Genomic DNA, 22,547 nt, shown 5'->3' with positions numbered 1-22,547 from the left:
CACCACCAAAAAAAGATAAAACAAAACAAAACAAAACAAAAACAGTATACCTACCACCCCCCAACCCCTAACCCCACCCCCCACATAGACTGACAAATTTCACTTCCTTTTCTCTTTACCTTGAATACATTCCTTATTTCAACACAAAAATCATTATTGTTGTTGGAGTTTCAAGATAGAACTCACTATTCTTGTTGGAGTTTATCCCCCAAGAATACAGCCCTATTGACAAGGAAACATTTGATAATTAGTTTTCCACTGATGAGAATGAAGAGAAATAAAGTTGTGCGGCCACAGTAGCGGCCGCGCAGTTTAGGATTTCTGTATTTTAGTAATTAAGTCCAGGGAGACTTAAGTTTGGAAATAGCATCATTTCCCTTCCTGGAGCATCATGGAGCAAAAGCTTAGTTCACAGTCTAGGCACATGGCTGCAAGCACTCGCTGGGACCCCAAGTCATATAGCTGGCTCTGGATCCTGGTTGTATAGCAGCTAGGCGGCTGTACAAAGGCATGGCCACCTGGGTTGAGTCTCGGGGGAGCTCGAGCCGGCACCAGCCCCAGCCCGAGACTGTTTGAGCATCCCACTGTTTCAAGTTTGAAACACACATTTTTTCCCCCCGCGCCACCAAGTTCATACCTCTCTAAAAATTCCATAATATGCCAGACACCGCACCGATTCCTCCCAGAGGGAAGAAAAACCAAGGAAGGATATTTCCCCCCTTAGCCGGCTTGGGGAAAAAGCTTAGTTCACAGTCTGGGCACATGGCTGCAAGCACTCGCTGGGACCCCAAGTCGTATAGCTGGCTCTGGATCCTGGTCGTATAGCAGCTAGCAAGGATATCTTGTCTTATGCCATTAAGTTTTTCAAAATAATATCTGATGATCCAAAGGATTTCTTCACGTTTTATTTTCTCAAAGAATAAACTCTTGGTTTCATTGAACATTTGGACTGTTTTTTGGGATTCCAGCTCATTAATTTCTGCTGTGAGTTTTATTATTTCCTTCCTTATGCCTGATTTGGACTCCTTTTGTTGGTCATTTTCCAATATCTTAAGCTTTGAAGTTGTTATTGATATGGGCCCTTCCATCCTGATGATTGCTTGCAGAGCATAAACTTTATTCTTTAAAAAAATATTGAATCACTGTAAGATTCAGTTAAAAGGCTTTCATGATTGAGTTTCAGCCATACAATGATCAAACACCCATTCCTCCACCAGAGTACATTTTCCACCACCAATATCCCCAGTATTTCTCCTGCCACACCCATCCCACCACCACCCCCTCTGCCTTTATAGCAGACAATTTCCATCTTTCTCTCTCTCTTTTGTGCATTATGGCTTACAATACAGATATTGAGAGATTGTAATGATTGTTTTTTTTAAATATACTTTCAGCACACATCTCCCATACTAAGCAATTCCTCTAACCATCATTGACTTAGTGGTCCCTTCTCTATCCCAGCTACTTTCTTCCCCAGATCATAAGGACAATTTCCAACTGTGGACCAGTCCCCTGGTCCTTGTCTCTACTGTCCTTGGGTATTAGTCTCATGCTATGTTATTTTACATTCTACAAATGAGTGTAGTTATTATATATTTGTCCCTTTATTTCTGATTTATTTCATGAATTCATCTATCCTTATAAGCAAATTTCATGAATTCATCTACCCTTATAAGAAAATTTCATGAATTCATCTATCCTGACTGCTGCATGGTATTCCATTGTGTAGATGTATCAAAGTTCGTTCAACTAGTTATCTCTTCTCGGGGAATTGGGTTGTTTCCAGATTTTGGCCATTGTAAACAGTGCTTCAGTGAACATACAGGCACTGATGTCATTTCTACTGTGCTTTTTTGCATCCCCAGAACATATCCCCAGAAGTGGCATAGCAGGGTCATATGGAAGCTCAATTTCTAGTTTTTGGAGGAATGCCCATTTTGTTTTCCAGAAAGGCTGGACCAATCAGTATTCTCACCAACAATGAAAGAGAGTCTCTCCCCTCATCTGCACCGACACTGGTTGTTCTTGCTCTTCTGGATGTGCGCCAGTCTCTGTAGTGTAATATGATGTTCTCATTGTTGTTTTGATTTGCATATCCCTGATGATTAGTGATGTAGAGCATTTTTTCATGTACTTTTTTCAGCCATTTGTATTTCTTTTTTGAGGGAGTTTCTATTCATTTCTTCTCCCCATTTTTTGCTATGGTTGGAGGTTTTACTCTTGTACAGTTTTACTCATGTTTTGTATATCCTGGATATTAAAACCCCTTTTTGATGGGTATTTGGTAAATAATTTGTCCCATTCAGTGGGCACTCACTTTGTATTTTGGTCACTGATAAACTTTCCTCTTAACCCTGCCTTTGCAGTGTCCCGTAAATTCTGGTAGCTCGTGTCCTCATTTTCCTTTGTTTCCATGAATCTTTTGATTTCCTCTTGATTTCCTCTCTAACCCCCTGGTTGTTCAGTGCTGAGCTATTTGATTCTGAGGTGTTTGATTTAATTCTCTGTTTATTTGTGTGATTCACTTCTATTTTCAGTGCATCATAGTCTGAAAAAATAGTTGATATAGTTTCCGCATTCCTTTACCATTGTGACCTTTGCAGTTTAGGGCTGTTTCCTCTGTGTTTTGTGTGATTAAGAGCCTAAGTTAAGATGTCTTTGTAGTCTTTGTATGTGTAGGATGAAGTCATAGAGTGGTGAAGAAATGTGCGACTCTGGAGTGAACATCTCCTCAAAGGTCTAAATACCTGTTATGAAGTCCCACCAGCTGCCTGGCCAGCTGCCTTCTTTTCTCCCATCTCAGTTCCCTCTCACTTTTCATAGGCTTTTTGCAGCTGTTTCTGTTAGAGGTGAATAACTCACCAGGTGAACACATTTGTACAGACTTACAGCTGCCCAGTGTAAGACATCATACCTGCTTCTGATTTGATGAAGCTTACTTCTTTAAAAAATTTTTATTGAATCTGTGAGATAGACCCTTACAAAACTGTTTATGATTGGATTTCAGATTTGATGAGGCTTACTTCTTTAAAAAATTTTTAATTGAATCTGTGAGATAGACCCTTACAAAACTGTTTATGATTGGATTTCAGTCATACAGTATTCCAACACCCATCCCTCTGCCAGTGTACATTTCCCAGCACCAGTGTCTCCAGGTTCCCTCCCATAATGCCCCACCCTCACACCCCTGCCTGCATCTATGGCAGGAGATTTTCTTCCCTCCCTCCCTCTCCCTCTCCCTCCCCCCCCTCTCTCTCTCTTTCCTTTTGGGCAGTGTGGTTTGCAATATCTATACTGATATTCTTGATAATATTCTTGATAATACCCTTTACCTACTTTTAACCCTCAGATCTTTTCCAGCATGATCATTCCCTGCTATTATTGTCATACTGGTCTCTTCTCAGTCTTACCTACCCTCAAGGAGCTTACTTCTTTAGAAAGAATTTGAGAAAAGTAAATCATATCATGTGATTAATTTTGCTTTAGTTTTTGGCTGTTTCTGATAAAAGTATAAAAAGTATATTTAAGTATGATATACATATTAAAGACTTACAATAAAAATAGAATAAATATGTAGAAAAGGAAAACAAGTATGTAAACAAAATACTAATAAAGACAGAAGAATAAACACTAACTTAAACTCTGTTAATTGCAGAACAAAATGCAATAGAAAATGGGGTACTTAATTTTCAGTGCTTATTACACACGTGTAAAACAGTTCTTAAAGAGAAAGCTGTATATTGGAGTTTTCAATCAATATAAAGATGGGATGCAAAAGGTTTGCCAGGAGGGTAAGATCATATTAACAAATTTTTAAAGATTGAAAGTAGAAATATTATGGGATAGTTAAGAGACTTATAGAGGCTAGAGGAATGATAATTTTTGGAATAAATGATCAAAGAGCCTCAACATCCTACAACTGGTGGTATAATAAGGTAGTAAAGTAGCAACCATGGTTGGTATTATGATAGCTGGAGCAAACTCACACATACATGCATTTTGTAAAATCAGAGCTAGATTTGGGGAAGTATAAGATAACATGGGGTTTGTCCTTTTAGCCTTGATGCAGGGAACTTAGTTTACCTTAGAGCAATAGCCTTTCTGTATGGATACAGGAAGACAGTTAATATTATGCTTTGTAACTTGGGAGTTGATTGACTCCAATAATATTTACTCCTGAGCATCTGCTTTCTCAACTCAGTTACCCTTAATTCCTAGCTCCCCAAAAGCAGAGTTCCAACGAAGGATGGAATGGACCCAAGGCAAGCTGTGGACTACCCTGGCATCAAAATGGGCCAGGCCAAAGCACCACAATACTCAGCTATAAGTTGAGAACATGGTCATAGACAAATGTTGTCATGATCCAAAGGTAACAACGAGACTAGGACCCTGCTGGGGTTAGGAAGACTAACTTGACCTGAGGACTATGGTTTAGAAAATGTAGTGAGATGTCCTCAGAAAGAATCAAACTTTAAGTTTGATACATCTCTTACTTTGCTCATACAGAATGACATTGCTAGAAATATTTGAAGTAAATTTTCTGTAACTATTTAAGCGGATTACTAGCTGTGGAAGGAAGAAAGCCACACACCCTGACACACCTTTGTTTGGACCCCACTTTTGAGCAGATCTACTAGTAATCTCCTTAGATGAGATTTTGATAATCTCCTCGAGAAATGGTCTTACCCTTCTATGTTGATTTGTTGATGTTCAACCCACCTTTGTGTTACCACTCTATATGATTGCTATATAAACTAAGACTGTAGCAGAAATAGGGAGAGACACAGACACTGAAAAGACACAGAAGCGAGAGCAGAAGACACACTAGCAAAGAGACAGCAGAGACAGAAGAAGAAGCAGCAGGACACAGACAGAAGAAGACACAGCAAGGAGAGAAGACAGAGACAGGAGAGAAGACACAGGAAAAGACACAGAAGCAAGAGAGAAGACACAGAAGCAGAGACAGAGAAAGAGAGAGATTGGAAGAGACCAGAGGAGAGACTACAGAGACAGAGATAGAGATAGACAGACAGAAGAGAGCACAGCGGTACACACAGAAGCAGAACACAAGGAGGAGCCATCCCAATCTAGTCCATACACAGTGGCTCGAGAACACCAAACGCGAGCGGCACACGTGTAAGAGAGAGCTGTCCCCGAAAGTCTGCGGACAACAACAACACAGCACACATCATCTCCCCCTCCTGCAAGCGTGTGCACCTTTGTAATTCTTTACAGGTAAGTACACAATAAAAGGACTGGATCGATAGCACAGTGGGTAGGGCATCTGCCTTGCACGGCCGACTGGGGTTCGATTCTTCTGTTCCTCTCAGAGAACTGGGCAAGCCACCGAGAGTATCCGCCTGCCTGGCAGAGCCTAGCAAGCTACCATGGTGTATTCAATATGCTAAAAACAGTAACAACAAGTCTCACAATGGAGATGTTACTGGTGCCTGCTCCTCGAGCAAATCAATTAACAATGGGACAACGTTGCTACAGTGTTACACAGTGAAAGGGTTTTTTAATTATGTTTGGGCCACTAGGAAAGTTATATTATCTTCTCATGAGCCCAAACAGTGAGCAGGTCTACTTGTAAATAGCTGGTAGTAGAACAAGGAAACAGTAAAAGGTCTTAAAGATGGCCATATGGGAATCTTTGAGAACTTGCTTGCACAAGATCACCCTCCACAAAACAAACACCAAAAATCTTACTAAATGCCTGGGAACTCTCTTATACAAAACAAACCAATCCTCTAAAATTCTCCCTACAGAGTTTTGTGAAGCATCTCATGCACCAGTTCAAATCTCTATCCTTATCTTCACAGTTTCCACACAAGTTGAATATTTGGCTAAGACCAGGCATTATATCTTCTGTCAAGGAACTAGCTTCTGCCAGGTATGGTGGAGTGGCTGACATAGAATATTCTGGTCAGGTCTTTTCTAATTCCACTTCTGTGGTATCCTTTGGTCTCTCATCACATCACATGAATCAAAACAATCTGGAGACAGACACGTGATGATACCATAATCCCAACATGCCTTTTGTCCTTAGGGGTATTTTTTAAATTAAAATGTCAGAAAAACAAAGAGTGTTTCTGTGGAAATTTGTGTCAGGCAAGAGAAGACAGAAGAAAAATTTTTACTTCTCTACATATGGTCATGTGACATTTTGTTTATACTCAACTATTTGGATAAACGTGGTAAGGAAAAGTTTGTAAATATAACTTTTACTAAACTGAGCTTATGGTTTACTTTTGTGTTAATGTCAAAATCTGTCATAAGAAACCCTTATTATCTTTCTCATAAATATGTTAGGCTTTGGAAAGTAGAACATTCCTCTAGACTGCCTCATAAGCAAATTATTTTTCAACTGCTTCATCCCCTTCCTACCCCCCTCCTTTCAATAAGTAATTGGGAGACACAATTTTGTGGCCTGGCAATTTGCAAAGACTCTCTTTGTCCTCACAAAGTCAAAACAAGATGGACGAGGCTAATGGAGGATATGAGTTATCTCAGATAATCAGTTGAAATATCCACATCTCTAATTTAAGGCTTCCTTTGATTTATCAATGTCATATTTCACATTAAGACTCTCAACATCCATTTTCTTCATTTCCTTTCTAATTATTGCTTCCCAGCTCAATAATTTGCTGTTACATTGTTTCTGAAGTCATGCATCTAGTTTGTTCAGCATCATGGAATGTGACAAGTGGAATCTTAGAAAAGTGATCTAGAATTTTTTGTTTTCTTTTATCTACTCTTCCTATGCCTCCTTGTCAGTAAATATATCCAGGTTTGTAGCCAGCGATGCAGGAGACAAAACGCTAGACAGCTTTTATGAAATCTTTTTAGATGGTAACGCAGTGTTACTATGTTAACACTTGTAGGGTCAAATACTTGTGACCTCCTTAACCTACAGAAATCAAAATTATTTGATATTACTAATTTTCAAATTCTTAGAAAACACAAACTCAGAATTAAAAATAAGAATCACCTTGTTTATTTGTCAGGAGAATCAGAGAATGCCTCTCTTGTCTCATCAATCCACACAGCCACTATCAACTCTCACCTGATATTGAAATGACTCCTACAGTTATCTACTGCAAACTCATTCTCTACACAGCATTAATCAGCCCATATACACCCTATGCAAACTCTGCACCTGTCTTCTCATAAGTCAAACAGATCCCACCTTCCCTCTCAGACTGCAGTCACTACAGCCTTTTCTATTCAGCCACACATGTCTCTCAGTGTTCTCTGAGTGCCTCCGGATACCTGAAATTCATTCTGTTTGGAATAGTCAGCAACTACTTTATACTCATAGTGCATCTGATTTCAAATTAGTTTTCATGTTTATTCCAGCATTTAATCATCCTCAACCTCATCAATATACCTTTCACCAGCCGCTTTGGATTTAAGACATAAAAGGCCACAGGGTCTTAATGGTGAATCAACACAGAAAGAAGTGATATCCTGAAGTGGTGAGGCATAAGATTTGTTGAATACTCAACCATCCATAGTTTGGTTAAGAGAATTGGAGCTTCAGTAGTGTACTCCCAAAGCAACTCTAACATGCCTTCTGCTGGCTTTTTTCTTCCATATCTTCTTACTTCCTTACTTCTGCTTCCTTGGGTTACTATACAAAACTCAAATGGCAAAGTTGTATTCATGGCATTCTGAGAAGAAAACCAAAAAGGAATATTTCATGTCCCTCTTCAATTTGATTACCTTGGGAGTTGAGAAAAAAAGATGCTTCTAAATATTTTAAAGTCATTACTGAGATACCTTTTCCAGACAGAAAGTATGAGGACACACTTCATTTTTCCTCACACCTGTAGTGTGTATTAAAACTTCTTGATTCATTCTTCCACAGTTGGAAATTTGGGTTGTTTCCATATCTTGACTATTTTATTAAGTATAGTGATAAATGTAGGTGTGCATATATCCTTTGAACTAATGTTTTTATATTTTGGAATAAATATCAAGAAGTGGTATTGCTGGGTTTTGCTGGTAATATGGAAGGTCTACTTCTATTTTTGTTGAGAGGTCTTCATATTGTTTTCTATAGAGAGTGAAGCAGATGGCAATCCTGCCAACTGTGGATGAGAGATTTTTTCCTCACCAGAGCCCAACAAACATTGGCCGATTTAAGACTTTTAGATATGTGCCATTCTCACTGCCATGTAGCATCCCAGATTGAATGGTGGAGTACAAGAGGAAAACAAAAGAATAAGTTGTAGTATATATATACACAATGTAGCTTCAATAAAGAACAAAATCATACAATTTGCCATGATATGAATAAAACAAAAGGACATCATGTTGAGTGAAGGCAGCATAAGGTAAGTCATAGAAACAGAAGGTTACTCTCATATATAAGACTTAAAGATACACAACAAGTTAGCAACAAAAGGCCAAAGACAACACAATGATCCACAAAACTGATTTTGAAATGATGTTAGAAGGAAAAGGAAATGGGGACATGCAGGGAGGAAGATAGGTACACTGGTAATGAATGTTGTGTTAGAATCAAGGAAAGTCAATAGCAACATTATTTGGGCGAGAGTGATAGTACAATGGGTTAGGTGCTCGCCCTGCACATGATCAAACCTATGCAAGGTTTGGCCATTGGTATACCATAGTCTCCAAGCCCCTTCAGGAGTGATTTTTTGAGCACAGAGGCAGCAGTAAGAACAGGAGAAGTAACTCTGGGTGTCGCCCTAAAAGCAAACCAAACCAAAATAAAAACCAGCATTGTAAATCACAGAACCATGATCACTTAAAAACATGTGAATAAATTAATGTGATTCATCACGTTAATAAAAGCAAAAAAGAAAAACCAGATACCTTTTACAAGGCTGCTAGTTCTGATAGCATATGCCCAATAGTATATCTATAAAGAGAAAAATTGAAGATAAAAATGAAAGCTTATGTCTCAGGGGATAAGACAGGTGTTTTTGAACATACTAATAACATTCTAGTTGTCCTTTTTAGCTTTTATATAAAATAACATTGGCCCCAACTCAGCAAGTATTTGTTCTGCTCACAATGGTTATTCACATTTTGTTTGGGTTTTGCATATTTTATATATTTACAGATGATAATCCTTGTCTTTTTATCTCTATCCAAAGGATGTGTATTTATGCAACTGAAGAAGATACTTAAAAACATAGTATTGTAAGCAGAATGTGAGCTATCCTTAACTCTACTATTTTATAGTACAAAGTCTTCCCATGTTTTCACATCTATCTGACCTGTGAAAAGAAAGATTGGATTACATAATATCTGAATTCTCTCCTACATATATCATAAACACAATCTTTAGGCAATACTAATCACTTCTGATTTTTTACTTCTGTTTCTTAATACAAAAAATCAAGGCACAATGACAAATACTTTGTACAACCTCTGAATTACCAAAACAATGGAATCATAATCTTTAGTGCCAAAAATTATGCCATGTTTGGGTGTTATTATAGATGTGAAAAAATAGCTACCTTGAAAAATAAGATTGCCACCCACCCCAACAGAACCCTGGCAGGTGAAAACCTCCAGAACCCAATCACTGCCATTCTCACAATCTTCACAGACTGGCATGTGCCTCAGTCATGAGAATTAATCTCCTGTAAAACTCAGAAAATGGGTTTTGTGACCAAACTCTACAGTCCCTGTAAGAGAGACTGGAATGGGCAACCTTCCTCTATCTCCCTGTTCTTTTGGAACACTAGTAGTCACGCCGACGTACTGCCTCTTCTTGCACCATATAAGCTCATTAACAGCAAAAATCCAGAGACTCATAACTAAATCTCAAAGGAGAACCACAGCTGCAAAGATGCCTCCTAATTTCAATGTCACTACTCAAGTTAAAATTTAGTTCCAGCTGTAACACCATATTTAAAATTTTAGCATTCCTATAGCACATGGCCATGACATCTCATACTCTACACCATTGATGTACCAAGAGAAATACACCACATTTGATACAGTGTAATGTGGTAGGAAATGGAGCTTATTTCAATCAAATATGTATATATATACACATACATATACATATATATATATTTTACAAGTCAGAACTCAAGCCACAGCTTCAGGATTTGGCATTGCTGCAATTTTACTTGAGAATGAGGTCACCAAATATGAGTGAGCTGGCATGATTCACAATGGAATAGACATGTATTTATTGTGCAGGGATAGCTCAGTGGAGCAAGCATGTGACTTGAAAGGTGGGGGTCCAGGCTCCATCCCTGACAAATGGTCTCTCGACAGGTCAGGAGGAAGTCCAGAGCCTAATGCTGGGAGTGGAGGGCTTTAGTCTCACTGGGAACTGAAATTAGTCCATTTGAAACCTAAAAAAATATCTATTATTTTCATACTAATGGAATACTGTGAGTTTGCCTTCTATAGAAAGTTAGTAAAAGTGTTAATTGTGTCAAAGAACTGGTCTTTGGATCCTAGTGATAGTGTAGTGGGAAGGGCACTTGTTTTGTATGAAGTGGAAACCTGGGCTCATCCCCAACACCCTGTATGATCCCCGGTGCCCCACTAGGACTCATCCCCAAGCACTGCTTTGTGTGCCCCTCCCAAAAGAAATATAAATAAGAAAACAAAAAGAACAAAAACTCACTGATCCTGAGAGCAATGCTCTTGTGCTGAGATGATTTAAATGTCCCGTGTGGTCCATCTCGACATGTCCAGGCCTGCTCAGGTCAGTAGTGCTGCATCCAGCCTTCCACACAGTCCTGAACAGTGACTTACAAGCCCAGAGAAAAGATCATGGGTGACTCTCTGGTGAGGAACAGAGGACTCCTAAGAGCCAAATCTAAGAGATTTGGGGGCATCAGTTCAGCTCACACCCTGGGCAACTGGGCAAAGTTTTGAACAAAGCAACAGCAAAGTGGTCCTTTGAAGAATCTCTGCAGCTGTCCTGGGGACCTGTTGTGCTGGGGTCCACCATCAAATCCCACAAGTTTTTGTGGTCATGATCAAAGTTTTTGGGGTCATGATCAAATTAGACCTGGAGATATCAAATAAAGTTGGCAGGAGTGTATTCACACCAGCTGGCGCGCTGTCCTGCTAGGCAAGAGCAGCAGCCTCAGCAGAAGCACAGGATTTTGATTAGGAAATAACACATCCTGCCATACCTGTCATTTTCATAAACACCCACAAAATTAGCTTAACTCACTGGGCACATGTCCTGGAACCCAGTAAATTTATGTAGCATAGTGAAGCAAGCATTGATATAGGAGAGAGAAAAAGTGATTACACAAAGGAATCAAGTATTGTTCACTAACCAAATCACTCTGTGGACCCTAAGACATTGTTCCTATTTTACTCCGTGGCTGGCAGGCATCCTTGTGAAGGGGTTACAAGAAATGTATACAGTTATCAAATAACTCCACTATGTAAAAAGTAAATTTCTAAACTATATGTCATATTTTACTGTAACAAACAAAAAATCATAGCTGTACATGTCTGAAAAAGAGACTTTTTCCTGCACCCACTATACAATTCTTTTTGACCACTGATTCAAATTTTGAAGAATTTAATTTTTGCTTCCACACGCTCAGGCTGAGCCTCACACATGAGCAGCCATGTAACAAATCATCATAGATAGATAGATAGATAGATAGATAGATAGATAGATAGATAGATAGATAGTAGATAGATAGATAGATAGATAGGTAGGTAGGTAGATAGACCTCTTGGAGAGCCCAGTAAGCTACTGAGAGTATCCTGCCTGCAAGGAAGAGCTTAGCAAGCTCCTTGTGGTATATTCAATATGCAAAATACAATAACAATAACAGGTCTCATCCCCTGACCCTGAAAAGAGCCTCCAATCATTGGGGAGAAAGAGTAAGAAGAGGTGGCTAGATCTCAGGACTGGGATGAATGGAGACATTATTGGCGCCCCCTCGAATAAATCAATGAACAATGGGATGACAGTGATGTCAGTGATACAATTATATATATATACATATATATGTACATAAAGGCTCAACCTATAAAAACATGTTAGTAATCCCTAATACAAGCACTTAATGACTCCAGGATGAGATACAAAAACCTTCACACACTTCCCTCTAAGGAAACTTTTTTGAATAACTTTTAGCAGATTATTCACAACAAGCAACACAAAATACATTATTTAGCATCTGCTTTGGAAGCAGATGGGAGGCGGTGGGAAAATTCAAAATAATGATGATAAAAAGGTGTACTAGTGGCAAGATTGGTGTTGGAATACTGAATGTAATAAATTATTTTGAACATCTTAAAAAATAAAATTTAGAGCCCCGCCTCCTGGCCCCGGACGGCTCCCACGCAGCCTGACTGCACCAACTATCCCAGGACCCACCCAGCCCCTGTGTCCCGTCCCCACATCTCTCCCCGCACTCCCTAACTCCGCCACTGTCTTCAGGTAATTGGCCCACCCTGAGCCTCACCTCCCAAGCCCCAGACAGCTCTCCCAGACCCGGACGTACCAGGGTCCCAAGAGGTTACTGGGGGCGTGGCCTGTATCTCAAGGGGCGTGGTCTCAAAAGGGGACATGGCCTTTTGCAGGTTCTTTTTTTGCTTTAGCATAATATGTACTGAGTGTTTCTTTGAAAAACACGCTGGCCATCTCAATCACTCTAAGTCAAATAGACCATTAGCTTTTCTAATGACACAAAAACTATCAGTGAACTGATAGTTTTGAAGCTGCACAAAACCTTCATAAAGATAACATAGCCTTAAGTGTTCACTAGAGGCCCCACATACATCAGGAAGAGCGCCTGAGAGTAAGGAAGAATTCTAGAATAGGAACAAGGCTACCATCATCAATTTAGCACAACCAGACCTCCCTCACCCTCCCCACAGCAAGAGGGAACAGGGATAGACAACTAGAAGGTTCCAACTCTATACCTCCATCACAATATGAAGAAACAGTGAAAATTCCCTCCATGAAGAGAGGACGAAGAAAAGATTCCAGAAACCTCAACAGGGGCTACTCACATATACAACCTCTCAGATAAAGAATTCAGAGAGGAAATCTTGAGGAGTCGATGTACTCCAAGCAACCATGAAACAGACATCCAATAAACTAAGGCAGGATATAAATGAAACATGAGAATGGTCCACCAAGAAAATACAGGAAGAAATGAGAGCAGAAATTTCAAGCTACGAACAGAAGTCACACAAATAAAGGAGTTGGTAGATGAATTAAAAATCTCAGTAGGAGCCCTCAACAGTAGAATGGCTACTAGCCGAAGACAGAATCAGCGACCTTGAAGATGAGCTGCAGAAAGCTTACAGACAGCAACAAAAAAATGTCAAAAGACCTCAAAATAGCTCTGGAGCGAATCAGAGTACTAGGGGATGACCTCAAAAGGAATAACATAAGAATCATTGGCATAACAGAAGCAAAGGGAAGTAACCCCAATGAAAAACACACAGTTAAAGACATCATTGCAAGATATTCCCAGAGCTGGAGAAGGCAGGCATCCAGATCCAAGGAGTCTGAAGGGTACTAGCAAAAAGAGACCTGAACAAAAAGACTCCAAGGCATATCATAGTCAGAATGATGGGTGCTGAGGATAGAGACACAATACTGCAAGCACCAAGGTCAATGAAGGAAATCACATACAAAGGAACAACCCTCAGATTTACAGCAGACCTATCAGAGGAAACTCTCCAAGCCTGAAGACATAGTGAAAAAACTCAATGAAATGAACGCCTCACCAAGAATACTTTACCGGCTAACCTATCACTCAAACTCGAAGGAACCAAACACTATTTCTTGGATAAATAGCAGCTCAGGAACTTCATAGACTCAAAACCAAACTTAAAAGAAGGACTAAAGAGGCTATTGTAAGACAAGGAAGAACCCCACAAGAACAACAAAACAACAAAACATCATCAGAAAGATGACACAAAACCCCATGATAATAATCTCTCTCAATGTCCATGGCCTAAATGCACCTACTAAGAAATACAGAGTGGCAAAATGGATCCGGAAAGTAAACCAACATTCTGCTGCCTGAAAGAAACACACCTGAATAGTCAGAGGAAACAAACTCAAAGTCAAAGGATGGAAAGCAATTCTGCAGGCAAATAATTCCCTCAAAAAAGATGGGGTGGCCATACTAGCATCTGACAATGCAGATTTCAGGTTGAAAAAGATTCGAAGGGACAGTGAAGGTCATTTTCTATTTATCAAGAGAGATGTACAACAGGAAGAAATCACACTCTTAAATGTATATGCACCTAATGAATGAGAGCTAAATAATTAAAACAACTCCTAACAGACTTTAAAGAGGACATCACTAGCAGCACAATAGTAGTTGGAGACTTCAACACTGCCTTATCTTCTCTGGATAGATCGACAAGAACAAAACTCAGCAAGGAAACACTGACTGAAAGAAGAAATTGAAGAGAGAGGCTTAATATACCCATACAGGGCTTTACACACCCAAAAGAAAGAATACACATTCTTTTCCAGTGCACATGGAACAATTTCCAAAATAGACCATGTACTGGGCCACAAAATATACTTCAATACAATCAGAAAAATAGAAATTGTATCAACCATCTTTTCAGACAACGATGCACTAAAGATAGAAGCTAATCATACACAGACATGGAGAACCAAATTAAAAACCTGGAAAATAAACAACTCAATGTTGAGCAATGAGTGTGTCAGGAAGGAAATCCAGGAAGAAGTCAAAAGGTACCAAGAAACAAATGAGAATGAAGACACAAGCTACCAAAACCTATGAAACACAGCTAAAGCCGTGTTAAGGGGGAAATTTTAGTTCTGCAAGCATTCCTCAGGAAGGAAGAAAGGGCCTGCATAGATAGCTTGATTTCGCAGCTCAAGATCTTAAAAAAGGACTAGAAAAAGGAACCCAAACCAGACAGAAGGAAATAAATAATAAAAATTAGAGCAGAAATTAATGAAATGGAAACTCAAAAAACAATCTAAAAGGTCAATGAAACCAAGAGCTGCTTCTTTGAGAAAATAAACAAGATTGATAAACCACTAACAAGACTCACAAAGGAAAAGAGAGAGAGAGAACCTTAATAAATTGAATCAAAAATGAAAAGGGGAACATCACAACAGAAACCAATGGGATTCAAAACATCATCAGAGACTACATTGAAGGTCTGTATGCTACGGAACAAGAGAACCTAAAAGAAATGGATGAATTCCTTGATTCCTACAATCTCCCAAGAATGAATCAAGAAGACTTGGAATACATGAACAGACACATTAATATCAAGGAAATTGAAACTAATCAAAAGTTTACCCAAAAAAAAAAGCCTAGGTGCAGATGGATTCACTGGCAAATTCTTCCAAACATTTAAAGAAGACCTGCTGCAACGTCTTCTCAAGCTCTTCCAGGAAATTGAAGAGAGGAACACTCCCAAATAGTTTCTATGAGGCACATTTCTCCCTAATACCAAAAGCAAACAAAGACACCACTAACAAAGAAAACTAGACCAATATCCTGAATGAACATGATGCGAAGATCCTCAACAAAATATTAGCAAATAGAATCCAACAACTCATCAAAAAGATCATACACCATGGTCAAGAGAGATTCATCCCGGAGATGCAAGGATGGTTTAACATTTGGAAATCAATCAACATAATTCATCATATCAACAAAAGTAAAGATAAAAACAATATGATCATATAAAAAAAGATGCAGAGAAGGCATTTGACAAGATCCAACATATGTTCATGATGAAAACTCTCACAAAAATGGGTTTTGAAGGAACTTTCCTCAAGATAGTAAAAGCCATCTACCACAGACCTATGGCAAGCATTATCTTCAATGGGGAAACACTAAGGGCCTTTCTTCTATGATCAGGGACAAGACAAGGATGCCCACTCTCCCCACTTCCGTTTAATATAGTGCTGGAAGTACTTACAATAGCTGTTAGGCAAGAAAAAGATATTCAGGGCATCCAGATAGGATAGGAAGAAATCAAACTCTCACTATTCACAGACAATATGATACTATATCTAGAGAAGCCTAAATACTCTACTAAGAAACTCTTAGAAACAATAGACTTGTACAGTAATGTCACAGGCTATAAATCAATACCCAAAAATCCATGGCCTTCCTATATGCAAATAATGAGACAGAGGAAAGGGACATGAAAAAAGGAATCCCATTCACAATTGTGTTCCAGAAAATCAAGTACCTCAGAATCAGCCTAACTAAAGAAGTAAATAACCTCTACAAAGAAAAATATAAAATGCTACTCCATGAAATAAAGAGGACATAAGGAAATGGATACATATATTCTGCTCATGGATAGGGAGAAACAACATTGTCAAAATGGCAATACTCCACAAAGCATTATACAGATTCAACGTGATCCCGATAAGGATACCCATGAAATTCTTCAAAGAAATGGAGCAAGCAATCCTGAAATTCATATGGAACAAAAAAGGTCCACGGATAGCTAAAATTTCTTGGGAAAAAGACAATGGGAGACATCACCCTCCCCAACCTTAAACTTTACGTCAAAGCAGTAACAATTAAAACAGCATGGTACTGGAATAAAGGCAGAGCTGTAGACCAATGGAACTGGGTGGAATATCCCTACACACAACCTGAAATGTATGATCATCTAATCTTTGATAAGGGAGAAAGAAATGTGAAGTGGAGTAAGGAAAGCCTCTTTAACAAATCGTGCTGGCATAAGTGGACCACCACTTGCAAAATAATGGTCTTAGACCTTGACCTGACACCATATACAAAAAATCAGATCAAAATGGATTAAAGACCTCAACATCAGACCACAATCCATAAGGTACACTGAAGTCAAGGTCGGCAAAAGCCTCCACGATATTGAAGCTAAAGGTATCTTCAAAGATGACACACAACTGACCAACCAAGCAGAAACAGAGATAAACAAATGGGACTATATTAAACTAAGAAGCTTCTGCACTGCAAAAGATACAGTGACCAGAATACACAGACAATGTACAGAATTGGAAAGGATATTCACCCAATACTCATCCGATAAGGGGTTGATACCAAGGGTATATAAAACATTGCTTGAACTCTGCAAGAAGAAAACATCCAACCCCATCAGAAAATGGGGCAAAGAAATGAACAGAACTTTTCCAAGGAAGAGATATGAATGGACAAAAGGCACATGAAAAAACTGCTTTGCATCACTAATCATCAGGGAGATGTAGATCGAAACAACCATGAGATACCACCTCACACCGCAGAGAAAGGCACACATCCAAAACAACCAAAGGATGGAGAGGATGTGGGGAGAAAGGGACCCTTCTACACTGCTGGTGGGAATACCAACTGGTTCAGCCCCTTTGGAAAACAATATGGACCTCCTCAAAATATTAGAAATTGACATCCCATTTGATCCAGCAATACTACTCGGAATATATCCCAGAGACACAAAAATGTACAGTTGAAATGATATCTGCACTTATATGTTCATCGCAGCACTGTTTACAATAGCCAGAATCTGGAAAAAACCCGAGTTCCCGAGAACAGATGACTCACTAAAGAAACTTTGGTACATCAATACAGTGGAATACTATGCAACTGTTAGAAAAGATTAAGTCATGAACTTTGCATATAATTGGATCAACATGGAAAGTATCATGCTAAATGAAATGAGCCAGAAAGCAAGGGATAAACATAGAAAGATTGCACTCATCTGTGGATTAAAATAACAGAGTAGGAGACTAACACCCAAGAATAGTAGTATATAATACCAGGAGGTGGCTCTATGGTTTAGAAGCTGACCTCACATGCTGTGGGAAAAGCAGTCCAGATAGATAAGGTAAAGTAAAATGTGATTGGAAAGCCCTCGCGGAAAGAGCAATAAGTGCTGAAAGTAGACTAGAGACTGAACACGATGGCCACTCACTAACTTCATAGACTCAGACCTCTGGATGCAGGAAAAATTTAATGGACTGCTTTAAGGCAAAACAAGTTCCTCAAACACAGAAAATCTACAAAAGCATGGGACAAAACCTTAACAATATTTTCTCTCAAGTTCAAAAGCACCAATTAGAAGACAGAGTGATAGGATAGATGTAAACATTGAACACAGTATTCTGCTGCCTACAAGAACATACCTGAACAGTTAGATCAAAAATGGACTAAGAGTAAAAGGATGGAAAATAATTCTACAAGCAACAAACTCTCTCAAAAAAAACTGGAATGGCCATGCTAGTACCAGACCACATAGACTTCAGATTGAAGAAGTGTACAAGATATAGTGAAGGTCATTCCTTAATGATCAAAGGATCTGTAAATCAGGAAGAACTCAGACTCCTAAGTATACATGCACCTAATGAGTGACCAGAAAAATATTTAAAACAACTATCCATAGATTTGAAGAAAGACATCAATAGCAAAGCAATGTTAGTTGGAGATTTCAACACTGCTTTATCACTTCTTAATAGATCAACCAGACTCAAACTCAGCAAGGACATACATTATCTGAGAGAGGAAATGGAAGACAGATTCAGTAGAATATGTAGGAATTTCATCCCCAAGAAACTTAATACATATTCCTCTCAAGAGCAGTCCTTCAGAAACTAGAAATTGAGCTTCTATATGACCCCACAATACCACTTCTGGAAATATATCCCGAGGATGCAAAAAATCACAGTATAAATGACATCTGTAATTGTATGTTCATTGCAACACTGTTCACAATAGCCAAAATATGGAAACAACCCAAGTGTTTGAGAACAGACGACTGGTTTAAAAAACTTTGGTACATTTACACAATGGAATACTATGCAGTTGTTAGGAAAGATGAAGTCATGGCATTTTCTTATAAGTGGATAGACATAGAGACTATCATGCTAAGTGAAATGAATCAAAATGAGAGGCATAGATATAGAAAGACTGCACTCATTTTGGAGTATAAAATAACATAATATGAGGCTGACACCCAAGGACAGTAGATACAAGGACCAGGAAGATTGTTCCATAATTGGAAGCCTGCCTCATGAGTGTAGGGGAGAAGGAAGCTGGAATAGAAAAGAAATCACTGAGAAAATGAGGGTTGGAGGGATCGGTCGGGATGGTAAATGTTTGCTGAAAGTAGATAAAGGACCAAACATGATAACCTCTCAGTATCTGTATTGCAAACATAATGCCCCAAAGTAGAGATGGTATGGGGAATGTTGTCTTCCATGGAGGCATTGGGAGGATGGGAAATGGGGGATATAAAATTAAGAGGATAGAAATAGTATCAATGATATTTAGATCATGATACACTGAAAATAAAAATGAATCACACATAGAAACAGAAATTCAAATAAAACACCTAGAAATTAAATAGCTCACTACTGAACAACCAGTGTCTTTGAGAGGAAATCAAAAGATTCCTAGGAACAAAAACCGAAAATGAACAAACAAGTTACCAGTACTTATGAGGCATGACAAAAACAGTGACAAGAGGAAAGCTTATAGTTCTACAAGCATTCTTTGGGATTGAAGAGCGAGCCCATATAAGTAGCTTAGCCTCACAGCTTAAGAACATGAAGAATGACTAACAAAAGGAACCCAAACCAGGCAGGAGGAAGAAATAATTTCTTAGAGCAGAAATTAACAACATGGAAACCCAAAAAATAATCCAAATGATCAATGAAACCAAAAGCTGCTTCTTTGAGAAAATAAACAAGATTATAAACCACTAGTGAGACTCAAAAGGGAAGAGAGAGAGAGAGCTCTAATAAACAGAATCAGAAATGAATAAGGGGCCATAACAACAGAAACACCAGAAATTCAAAAGATAATCAGAAATGACTTTGAGAATCTTTATGCCACAAAATAAGAGAACCTCAAGGAAATGGATAAATTCCTAGACTCCTATAATCTCCCAGAGCTGACCCCAGAAGACTTGTAATACCTCAATAGATCTATCACTATCAAGGAAATTGAAATAATAATCAAAAATGTCCCCAAAACCAAAATCCCAATCCTGTTCAAGCTTTTCCGGTGAATTGAAGAAGCAGAAACACTTCCAAACAGTTTCTACGAGACAAATATAACCCAAATATCAAAAGTAGAAAGAGAGATCACAAAAATGAGAATTATCTACTGGTATCCCTGATGAATACAGAAGCAAAGATTCTCAACAAAATGCTAGCAAATAGAATCCAACAACTCATCCAAAAAAGATCATAATACCATGACCAAATAGGATTCATCCCAAGCATACAAGTATGGTTCAATACTCACAAGTCAATCAACATAATACACCATATCAATAAAAAAAGCTAGAAACCATAAGACCATACCAATAGATGAAGAGAAGGCAACTGAAAAGATACAACACCCGTTAGTGATACAAACTCTAAATAAAATAAGAGTCAAAGGAACTTTCCTCAATATAGTCAAAACAATCTACTGTAAAAAACTAAGGCTCGCTGAGGGGCAAGGACCAAGCTGATTGCTGATTAGTTACCATTTATTCAATCTTTAAACTTGCATCTCCCGCACTCCCAGCTCCGACCTCTCTCTGGATCTACTCCGCTGCCTTCTCTAGTCTCTCCTTCCCCATGTCTCTCTCTCGGAACCCCTTTTTGCTCATGGTGCAATACATTGACGTCACCAAGGGCACCAAAAGATCTTACAGGAAGAACATTGAGGCAACATTATTCTCTTGTATCTGCAGGCCAGTAATCTAGGCCTCTGGAAAGAAGATACAAAACCAAAACCGAAGCCTTCCTTGGGCTGAAAAGCACTCGGATTTACATACCAAAGACTGGGTTGGCTGCCACATGAAATTACAAACTAGGCCATCTACATCCCAAAGACTAGGCTGGGCCAGAGCCTGGAATCTACAATGTAACAATTCAAGCTTAAAATAAAATGCTAGGCACAAAAAATTCAATAACAATAGCAGAACACCTATTCTCTAGGACAGATACTCTTTCAGCAGGACCCATCAATGATGAAATCCCATGGTTGTGTTTCTCCTCTCCTTGTCCAACAAACATATAAGCATTCATAATATTAATCGTTTTGTATGGGCATAGCAAGAGATGCATTAAACTTTTAGAATTGTTCTCCTGGGGCCATCTCAATCTCAGACTACAGTGCTCAGGCCAGATTAGTCTTTCCTATCCCTAGCAGGGTCCTAGTCTTGTCATTACTTTAAGATCATGACAGCACTTGTCCATGATCAGACTCTTAACTTAGAGTTAAGAATGAGGCACTTTGGCCAGGCTCATCTCGATGCCAGGGTAGCACATAACTTACCGCTTGCCCTGGGTCCGTCTCGTCCCCCGTTGGGACCCTGCCTTTTAGAGGGCTAGGAACTGAGGGCAACCAAGGCTACAGTCAAGATAGCAGATGCCCGGGAATTAATAATATTCAAAGCCAATTAACTCCCAATTGCAAAGAATGTCTTTCTTTGTCCATGCAAAAAGGACTTGCTCTGAATAAACTATGCAAAGGACTCAAGGAGAAGAGAAAAACATTATTTACAAGTCAACAGAACACTAAGAAAGAAGCTACAAATAAACACAGAGGAATGGGAGCACTGTGACAGGAGTAACCCAATAAACCTAGACTACCTGAAGCTATGTAATCCGACATAACAACAAGCCCATAGCAAGCATTACTCTCAGCGGGGAAAAACTTCCCTCTAAAATCAGAACACGACAAGGTTACACACTCTCATCACTTCTGTTCAGTATAATACTGGAAATACTTGCCATAGCAGTTAGGCAAGAAAGAGATCTAGAGCATCCAGATAGGAAAGAAAGAGGTCAAGCTATAACTATTTGCAGATGACAAATACTATACTTAGAAAATCCTAAAGGCTCTACAGAAAAGCTCCTACAAACAATAAGTTTGTATATTAAAGTGGCAAGTTACAAAATCAATACCCAAAAATCCATGCCTATCCTACATACAAGTAATGAAAGAGAATAACAGAGAGATATTCAAAAACAATCGTGTTTGCAATAGTGTCTCAGGAAAATCAAATACCTTGGATTCAGTTTAAATAATGAGGTGAAGGACCTATACAAAGAGAACTGCAAAGCACTGCTTCAAGAAATTAAAGATGACACTAAGAAATGGAGATAAAATAAAAGAAATAAAAGAGGACACTAGGAACTGGAGATCTCCTACATTTAATCCTGATCGGGAGGATTAACATTGTCAGAATGGCAGTATTCCCCAAGGCATTATACAGATTCAATGAGGTCCCTGTATACCATGACAATTTTTAAAGAAATAAACAAGACACTCCTGAAATTCATATGGAGAAATAAACCCACATGAATAGCCAAAGCAATCCTTAGGAAAAATAATTTGAGTGGCATCACCTTCCTCAATTTAAAACTGTACTACAAAGCAGTTATAATTAAAACAGCATGGTATTGTAATAGAAACCGACTCGCAGGCCAATGGAACAGAGTTGGATATTGTGACACAGACTCTCAAGTATACGATTACTTAATCTTTGATAAAGGAGCAAGAAATGTGAAATGGAGCAAGGAAAGCCTCTTCAACAAGTGGTGCTGGGAAAACTGGACAGCTACATGT

The 22,547-nt window shown here is 38.8% G+C and overlaps 1 long non-coding RNA gene across 1 annotated transcript in view; it reads right to left on the bottom strand.

The window, feature by feature from the left end:
• Positions 1 to 20,540, bottom strand: part of LOC129405732 (uncharacterized) — a 45,252-nt gene extending 24,712 nt beyond the window's left edge. The window contains exon 1 of the long non-coding RNA XR_008630744.1: positions 20,455 to 20,540. This is a non-coding gene — a long non-coding RNA (uncharacterized LOC129405732). The remainder of the gene's footprint in view (positions 1 to 20,454) is intronic.
• Between the last annotated feature and the right edge of the window lie 2,007 nt (positions 20,541 to 22,547).

Source organism: Sorex araneus, chromosome 1 (assembly GCF_027595985.1).
Source record: "Sorex araneus isolate mSorAra2 chromosome 1, mSorAra2.pri, whole genome shotgun sequence".
NCBI lineage: Eukaryota > Metazoa > Chordata > Mammalia > Eulipotyphla > Soricidae > Sorex > Sorex araneus.
Note: the sequence above shows the minus strand (reverse complement) of the source record. Positions and strands in the feature narration are given on the sequence as shown.